The sequence below is a fragment of the Herpailurus yagouaroundi genome, unplaced genomic scaffold (genome assembly GCF_014898765.1).
Source record: "Herpailurus yagouaroundi ecotype Mexico unplaced genomic scaffold, PumYag 141, whole genome shotgun sequence".
Classification (NCBI taxonomy): domain Eukaryota; kingdom Metazoa; phylum Chordata; class Mammalia; order Carnivora; family Felidae; genus Herpailurus; species Herpailurus yagouaroundi.
Genome location: NW_024412396.1, coordinates 45,847,197 through 45,857,114, shown reverse-complemented (window position 1 = coordinate 45,857,114; position 9,918 = coordinate 45,847,197).

Genomic DNA, 9,918 nt, shown 5'->3' with positions numbered 1-9,918 from the left:
TGCACAAGCTCCCTCCATATTATTCATTCATGACATATCCATGGAGAGCTACAGCCTGGTGACATTTCAGTTTATCGCAGTCTCCCTGCTCGGTGGCAGGTGAGGGGATATCCTTGGGAGAATGCTTGTAAGAACACTTACTTTCCTTTTTTTTTTTTTTTCTTTTTCTTTTTTAAGAGTGTAGTCAGCTCGCCAAGGAGGAAGATTGCACGGTGTGATGCTCTCCACCCGCGTGAAGATCCTGGCCCCGATGCTGGGGCCTAGCATCTCTCTTTCATAGTGCTGTTGCCAGGCAGACTTGTTACTGACACAAATTTCCTCCCTGATAAGTTGAGTTCTCCCCCCCCCACCCCCCGCCCAACTTCATTATGCCTGCAGCCCGAGCTCCGCTGCAGAGGAAGCCACGCCAGACACCCTGATTCACGCTCCTAAAATATCAGCCGGCCTGGGTATGCGAGTGATGCGATAAATCTGGAAAACATAAATCAGATTGTTGGATGCTATATCTGTCCATGCACAGAGGCTGCAGCAGGCACAGAGACATGCCCTCCAACTCCCTGGAGGGCTGCACCCAGGCGGAGGGTAAAGGTCATGGCTTCCAGACCTGGGAAAGCAGATGAGGAGGGCAGCAGCTGACGTGCAAAAGGAGCCTTAAAACTGTTGACATACATCCCAGGCTCCAGACACAAGACTGAAGTGTTCAGGCTCAGAGACTGTCAGGAGAGGCTAGAAAAGGAAGCCTGAGGAGAGGCCCCGATGCTGCAAATCTTCCAACGTAAAGAACTTATAAAGTCCCTGAGTAGGGACATCAGAGGGAAGGTTGGCTTCAGCTTCACTAGCAACCAGTCAAGATGGAAAATCAAATATACAGGTTCTAGTAAGCTGGAAGCTTCCTTAAAGAATACTCTAGAAAAAGGGAACCAATAAGGCCTTTGCTAAACAAAGAAAAAGTGTTTTCGCTGAGCCATTTAGTCATTTCAAGGGCCAGGAGAGAAGGGCCTTGTCCATTTTGCTTAGTTCCGGCCATTTGATCTCATAGTTTCTTGACCTGGGCCTGGAGACAGCTGGCTAGTCCCAAATGACACTACTCCTCGGGGTCGGACATGTCAGGATTCTTAGTAACAAAGGTAGTTTTAAATTTGTATGGAAGAGGGGCGCCTGGGTGGCTCAGTCGGTTAAGCGGCCGACTTCGGCTCAGGTCATGATTTCGCGGTCCGTGAGTTCGAGCCCCGGTCGGGGGCTCAGAGCCTGGAGCCTGTTTCAGATTCTGTGTCTCCCTCTCTCTGACCCTCCCCCGTTCATGCTCTGTCCCTCTCTGTCTCAAAAATAAATAAACGTTAAAATAAATAAATAAATAAATAAATAAATAAATAAATAAATTTGTATGGAAGTAAAGAGGGTTCACACCTCAGATTCTTAACCCTTAGACATTGCTTTGCTAGGGTTTGGTCGTGCTGTGTCACTGTTGACTCTGCCCTAAAATCAGATCAGATTCTCTGGGGCTTTGTGCCCGAGGATGCAGAGGAAAACCTAGGAGAACGCACGGACAGAGAGGTAGGATGGGGTGGGAGTGTGTCCTAAGAGCAAAGCAGAATTTAAATTAAAGGAAATAAAGCTGCGGGTAGTAGGGCCAACGGCTCCCCTGACATCATGGTATCAGTTGAGGAGCCCAGCTTATCTGTCTCCAGGTGTTGGGGGGGGGGGCAAGTGAGATCATTAATGTGCAACAAGATGAGATATTGAGAAGTTAATTGTAGCTTATCTTTTTTTGCTACTCTGACCCTTCAAGAAAAACAATGAAAAGATCATTTTCCCCTTTCCCTTCCAGGGAAAACAGCCAGGGCTTTGTGTTCCCAGAGCTGGCTGTCCTGACCCCAGGCAGGGAATTTCCAGTCCTTTGTGCATCGGGCCCACCTGGGGGAATTAAGGAGGCTTCCGAGAAGGTAAGGGAAGATAGGTCTTTGTGATTTGTGGATAAGAGAGTGTCAGGGCCTCATCCCCAAGGGGTGGTTGGATCTGGATTCGTGCGATTCTCCACATGACCTGTTCCCTACGCTTCCTGCCCCAGCCGTGGCCCGATGAGACATGGCTGTGGATGCTCACTGTCATGGCCCTGGGAGCGGTGTTAAGGGTCCTCATAGGGGAGCCTGGGGACACACAGAAGAGCGGTGAGGGCCATCTCTGCAGTTGCTTCGAATAGAAGTGCCCAACAGAAGGCAGTGACCAGCACATAGTAGAGGCTTCAAAGAGCAGAAACAGCCAGAGAGATAAGAGTGACCCTCAGCAACTGACAATAAGCTAGTGAGTGAGTTGACCTTGAAGCTCTTCCAGGTCCAATATCACACATTCATATATCACACAGAATCCCACATGCCCTCTGCCTCCTTTTCCTAAACCCATCTCCCCCATCCCACGACTCAGAGTAACTGACACAGCGTCCACGGACTTCCGGCTCACAAGCGTGCTCTGGTGATGCACCATTTGCACGCCATGGTCCCCAGATAAGTCCATGCATGTGGGTATTGGGGGAAGACATGTGCCTCAGATTGGCTGCGTCCACGATGCCAGCAAAACATTACATAAGATTTTGGATTGAATGAAAAAGGCTTCTTTTTTGTGGTCAGCCTGAAAAACCGGCAGCTGCACACGATCAGGCACCAACATGCAGGGAGCCATGTCCCTGTTTGCATGGGAAGCCCCGGCGTGCTCTTTCTCTAGAATCACACCACCGAGCCGGCTGAGGTCTCAACTCTGGCCCTGACACGTGGCTGGCTCTCGTTTTGCTTTCTGAGTTCAGCCCACCTCCTGGGTCATCTGCCCAGGAAAGACAACACTGCCACGTGCAGGCCTGAGCTTGGCTTCTCGAAGGCATTCAGCCAGGCATGTTCAGAGTGCCAGGATGCCCCATGACTGGGTCAGAGGCCTCGGGGGATGGCACCTGTGGTTTGACTGCTTTCCTCATGTCCCAGTCCTGTCCCTCCATTTCGATTCCACTTTCCAATGTGCACCCCTTCCTCTCTATTAGTAAGCTCCTAAGTGTTCCACACGGTCCGGTTTAAGCATTTCTTTCTCTGGGAAGCCCCGCTAAGCACCCAGGCAGAATTCACTGCCTGCGTCTCTACATCAGGCCACTATTTCATTTCCCTGTGGACTGCAGTTAATTGCTTACCTGTCTTTCTCATTTACTAGATAGTAAATCCTTGGGGAAGAGAAGCCATAGCTTATCAATCCCTGAGCCTTGCGTAATTTGGGTAAAATATTTTTCCTTACGTCTCTTACAAATTCATTTTTTAAAGTTTATTTATTTTGAGAGAGAGAGAGGGAGAGTGTATGCACATGAGAGCAGGGTAAGGGCAGAGAGGGAGCAAGTGAAAGAGAATCCCAAGCAGGCTCCGCTGTGTCAGCACAGAACCCAACATGGGGCTTGATCTCACGAACCATGCGATCGTGACCTGAGCCGAAATAAAGAGTCGAAAGCTCAACCGACTGAGACACCCAGGCACCCCTACAAATTCATTTTAAAAGTAATACTAACTAGTGGGGAAGCCCAAAGTACAGAAATATCTGGCTTTCCAAAGAGATCACAAGCTATCCAAGTCAAAAATTCTCATAAAGTCGCCTCTGGAAAGATACATTTCTTTTAAAACAGATTATGGTAAAATACCCATACCATAAAATTTACCGCTTTAAATAACCATTTTAAAGTGTTTAGTTCAGAGGCAGTATGTACGTTCATACTATTGTGCAGCCATCACCACCACCTATCTCCAGAACATTCTCATCTTTCATCATCTTACCCATTCAACACTAACTCCCCACTCCCCGTTCCTCCAGCCCCGGCAACCACCATATTACTTTCTGTCTCTATAAATTTGACTACTCTAGGTACCTCATATAAGTGGATCATACAATATATGTCTTTTTGTGACTGCCTTATTCCACCCAGCATAATGTCTTCAAGGTTTATCCATGTGCATGGGTCAGAATTTCCTTCCTTTCAAGGCAGAATCACGTTTCACCATATGTGTATGCCACGTGTTGTTCATACATTCATCCCCTGGGAGACATCTGAGTTGCTTTCATCTCTTGGCTATTGTGAATAATGCTGCTAGAAACATGGGTGTACCAATACTTTTTTGAGATGCTGCTTTTCCCTAATTTGGGTGTAAACCCAGGAGTGGAATTGCTTGATCGTATGGTAATTCTATGTTTAATTTTTTGAGGAGCCTCCATCCCGTGTTCCACAGAGGCTGCACCAGTTTAGGTTCCCAGCCACATGCACAGGATTCTCATGTGTCTGTATCCTTGACAACACTTACTATTTGCTGGTTTTCTTTTTTTCGTGGCAACCACCCTAACGGGCATGAAGCAGTGCCTCACTGTAGTTTTGATGCATTTCCCTGATGATCACCGAAGTTGAGCAAAAAAGAAATTTCTTTGATGTTTTTTTTTCAGCTTCTTAAAGAAATACAGCATGTGCTATAGAAAATTTGAAAAATACAAAAAGAAAAGTTATAGAAATGTACAGGAATACACAGGAGGCAAAAAAAAAAAACCAAACAAACCAACTACGTGTAATCTAGTTTCTTAGAGATAAACACTGTTAACGTTTTGGGAATATCCTTCCAGTCTTTTTTTCTACGTAAATGAAATGTTAAGGCAAAAATTCATTTTTTTTGAGAGAGGGAGAGAGAGAATACATGAGCGGGAGAGGGGCACAGAGAGAGAGAGAGAGAGAGAGAGAGAGAGAGAGAGACGGAAATAATCCTAAGCAGACTCCATGCTCAGCACCAAGCCAAATGCAGGGCTCGATCCCATGCCCTGGGATCATGACCTGAGCCGAAATCAAGAGTCAGATGCTCAACCCACTGAGCCACCCAGGTGCCCCCTAAATTTATTTTCTTACTTAACAGCTCCCCACCCCAAGAAGGCAGCTTTTTCTGTTCAGTGAGTTGTTTGCTAAGTTCCTTGAGGGGGATGCTGGAGGAAAAAATATATCCTTGGTTTTGAGTTTATTACCAGGTTTTTGTTTTGCAGAGAGGACATATAACAAAGGGCAGGGGCAAATTGCTCAGTCAGGAGACTTTCAGGGGCTGGTGATTGTGGAAGGGAAGCATGTGGCCAGAGAAGAGTGACAGTGAGGACAGACCACTGACAAGGGTTGAGAATTTTGGAGGAAAGAACAGATGTCCATAGAGGGATTTGATTACATGTCTGTTTCTAATACAAGATCCTCAGTAAAATCTGTATTGCTCACCAGAGAGTGGTGGAGTGTATTTGCAAATGGGGTCACCATGAATGCGCCAGAAGTAGAACATGGCTGCAGAGGAACAAAGAACAAATGTGGACACAGAAAAAGCCGTGGCTTCTGCCCTCACAGATATTGGCATTTGGAAACTTGGGCTGATATTATGCACACTGTTCTTGAGCTTTTTCCCCATGTAATGTAATAATCTTCTAGAATATTCTTCCTGGGCAAGACTACAAATCAATTACCAAAAATCCACTTTTTCTTCCTGGGCTCCTTTGCAGTTAGATGTGGCCACATGACTGGGTTTTAGCCAAAGGAGAGAGGAAAAGGTTTGTACCATTTCTGAGAGGCCACGGTTTGTACCATAAACTGTCCTAGTTCATATACCATCAACGGATGCAACTTAATTACCCAATATGCTATTGCTATTGTTAGTTGGAATGGATAGGTTGCATTCTGAGAAGTGGAATTATGTTTCAGTTCAACTGCCTAGTCATTGGGTGTATCAGATAAAATGCTTTTGGCTGCAAGTAACAGAAAACTGAATTAAAACTCATAAACAAGGAGGGATTTATTGGCTAACTGGGAGTCCAGAGGTACAGTGAATGTCACTGATTGCTACAATGGCATGAGGACTCAGTTTCTTTTTCCCGTCCCTCTCATTCACACCTACTGTTGGTTGCCTTCTAGGGCTAACTCCCTGGTGATTGCAGGAGGCCTGGCTGCAGTGAGGTCCCCATCCTGCCTTACTCCCATGAAACAGGAGAGGTTGTCTCCCACAGTGAACTTCGTGCTGATTGGCTCATCCCAACATCAAATTCTGTGGCCACCACAATTGGATTGCCTTGGGTCTAGACCAATCAGGGCTATCTGCTGGAGCTGAAGGTAGGCCTGGTCCCATACATACCACGCGGCTGCCACCGATGGTGCTTATTTCCATAAAAGGACAGATTTGGATTGCCCAGATATAGAGAAGGAAGTCACCTGACTCTGGTGTTCTCTGAAACAGAATTAAGCTCTTTTGGAGACACTAAATAAAAGTCAGGTAATTTCTCCCTTATATGCATTGAAATAGGTCTTTGGAAAAATTACTTTCTGCAAAAAAGACAGGAAGATTGAAACTGTGAAAGTGATAGATGATTTGAAAACAAGGACACAGAGTCAACACCCAGGGGAAAATTAAATGACTTGGAAACAAAGTCCAGATATTTCAGAAAGAATATTTTATCTGAGGCACTTTTATGGTGGTATGGTACAAAGCAGAAGAAGAGGGCAGTGGTATATTCTGATGTCATGTGCAGGATACTTAAGTTCAAATTTGTTTCTCAGTATGTTCCCTCTCTGTTATTAGCATACCTTGCTCACTTATCATGCAAATTAAGCATGGCTGTCAAGGACACGGTGTCTATGCTAAGTTCAGGATAGATATGCTGATCTCAGCTCTTTCTCCAGACTGTAAATTCATTTTCTTGGACATCATACCATGTTCTAGAAATAAAAGGTGTAGTTAGGTGAATGCTTTTTTCCCTATACTGTATTACCTTCCCTCTAAGACAGGAATTAGAGAGGTTTTACTTATTAGTTGAGAGAAGAACTGGGCCAATTATTTTAACACACACAAAAATAATTCCTTTCAGCACAGATGCTCTTTGATTGACTTAAAACCCCTGTGTGTAAAATCTGCACAAACAAAAGAAATGCAAAGAGATCTGGTATAATAAGATTAAGTTCAAACGGCAAGACAGGTGTTGAATTTAAACTTAATTGGTTATGCCAACCACAAAATAGTCTAATTCACCTTCTCCACTGCTCTATGGTGAGAACAGAAGCAAGAGAGCCTCTCTGCTTTTCTGCCCTGCCTCTTTCCCAGTGCGATCCTTGTCTTTCCAATGCAATCCTTAAATCCAGCTCGATATCCACTCCTTCCTTGATTCTTCCTCCAGCCCTTGTCTTCAGCCTTCCTGGCACTCACAGAAATGGTACCAAAGAGTCGAGGTTAAAAGCTCAGACTGTGATGTCAGATCTACAATCAACCTACCTCCTCAGTGACCTGGGGCTCTACCACTCTGAAAGATGGGACCAGGAAGGTGACTGTGAGGGATAAAATGAAGTCATGCTTGACAGAAGCAGTCAATAAATACCAGCTATCATTGATATTTTACCTAGAGTCCCCTGCCCCTGACTTGGAGAAGCACAACACTGGGCCGATAGTGTCTGTTCAACCTACCCCAGTTGCATTGAACAGAATGGAATTGAAAATGCTTTCCAAAGTGGAGGATGGTTGTGGACCAGGTTGGACAGGAAGACCAATGGCTATAGGGCAAGGGTCATACCATCCCAAAACGGGCCTGCAGTGAGTCCTCCATAAACGCAGCATGCAACATCTATGAACTCCAACCAACTCCAGTGACCAAAGGAAACCCCAGGGCTGCTGCTATCGGAGAAAGAAGTTAAACAGAGACTGTGGGTGTCAACACACTGTTCAAAAGAGCACTAGTCAGGACTTTCTGTTTGATGGCTGGCCAAACAGAAATTTGTGTCTTGCTGGAATTTTGAAACGGACCAAACTCACGAAAATGTTATTTGTTAGATTGTGATGGGTTTGGATGGGAGAGACAATGCTTAACGTTTTCAGGGAACAACAGATTTTTCAGTCACCTAAGAGTCAATAAATGAGCCACTTACAAAGGATCTTTATGTATTTGTTCATTGAAACAAATCTGTTAGGCCCTGGGTTGAATAATACAAGCTCACTAGCACTTGTACTTGGCGTGATGGAAGTTTCTTCCTTTCTCAAACACCAATGTTGATTGCTTATTCATGACCAGTGGGAAGAGCCTGGACCAGAAAATGATGTAAACCAGCCTCAAAGCTCAGACTTTGTTTTCCACTAGGCAAGATCTCGGGAAAGTTATACATTTTCCACATATAAGTTTTCTCATCTAGGAAACGGGAATAATCATTCTCCCTACCTCAAATGGTTGCCATTAAACAAGCTAATCCATATAAAGAACTCAGCCCAGTACCTGCTATATAACAGCCGTTCAGTAAATGCAAGCAATTTTGGTAATTATTCCACAATTCTGATTTCTTACTATTTTTCTCTAGCATTGTCTTCAAATTCTGACTAGTTTGTCTAACCACATCTTTGCATGGAACTCAGAGACAGCACTTGGTTGTTTTAAGGAATTTGCATTTTTTAACCAATAAATCTTCTGAATAGTGCTCTGTGAATATCAAGAATGGTAAGGATAAGGCTTGCCACCAAAACCGTGTAGGAAATGGGAAAATTAGACCCAAAGGTGAGCGCAATTGATATAATTTACAATTACTTTTTTGAGATATTAGCTCCTCTTCCAAATGGAGTTGTTTTCCTACCCTCAGCAAAACATGCTTCAATTTCTTCTCCAACTTGAGAAAACTTCTATAAATCAAATAACTACCAAATCATCTCTGCCCTTGAACTGAATCTGGGAAACTGTGAGTTATGATGTTATGTACTTAATACAGCAAGAACGAGCTTAAAGTAATTCTCCTTAGAGAGCTTTACAGGATAGGCACCTTTTGTATGTATTTGCAGGTGACATCATAGTCTCACGGTCAATGGGGAGCGCCAAGAGTATTGACAGGGCCCTGAGCAGTGATAGCACCTCTCACCTGGTCCCTTGGGGAACCATGACCTCTTCGTGAGCCACCTGTCCAGATATTTCTGCTTGTAAAAGGACGCAGGGACACTTGATCTGCATGAGACTGGAATTTCCATGTCAGCCTTATTATAAGAAGGCTCTTATAACCCCGGAGGCTAAAAGTCACACCCTCAACAGTCACTGGTGAGCCAGTGAGAATGTGGTGAGCAAGAAAGACACAGCAGCTGCCCTGTAGGAGCTGACGGTCCTGTGGGAAGGACAGCAGCTAAATGACTGGGCAAACACGAATTAATTACACTTGTAATGAGTACCAGGAAGCACAGAGCAGTACTGGATTTTACACTGGGACCTCGTGAGAGGGGGGAGGGTGGGTTAGGCATGAAATTGAAAACATAATGTTTACATCAAAACAAGCACAGATACATGATCAGCAACACAAACCTGGCTTCAGTTTTAAAGATAAAGCTGGGGACAGCAGAGAGGTCTCCCCTTGGCCTGGAAGGGTGGGAACCCTTCAGGGTTCAGGGATGCGGCTTCAAGTAGCTTGGTGTGGCTGAGCAGGACGTTTGAGTGGCCCTGGCTGGGGCACAAGGGCTTGGTCTCTGGGGGTGAAACCCTCTGAAGGAATGAGAAGGGTACCTATGGGCTGGCTGGAGGGCAGCCCATGGCCAGGAGGTGCCTGGCCCGGATTGGCCACCACCAACTGGCCACGGCTTTCTCAAAATTCTTGACGCAGCTTTCAGATGGTCTTCTCAGCCCAGACGGCCCCTCTTGTTCTAAATTGTCATCTAATCTTCACTCTGTGTGTGTGTGTGTGTGTGTGTGTGTGTGTGTGTGTGTGAGAGAGAGAGAGAGCAAGCGAGAGAGAGAGAGAGGGAGGGAGAGAGAGACGGAGAGAGAGAGAGAGAGGAGAGGAGAGGAGAGGAGAGGAGAGGAGAGGGGAGGAGAAGAGGAGAGGAAACACACTTCTGGATCACTCCCTTTTCCTACTCTACTCCGTTCATCCCTCTCTTTGAGCAA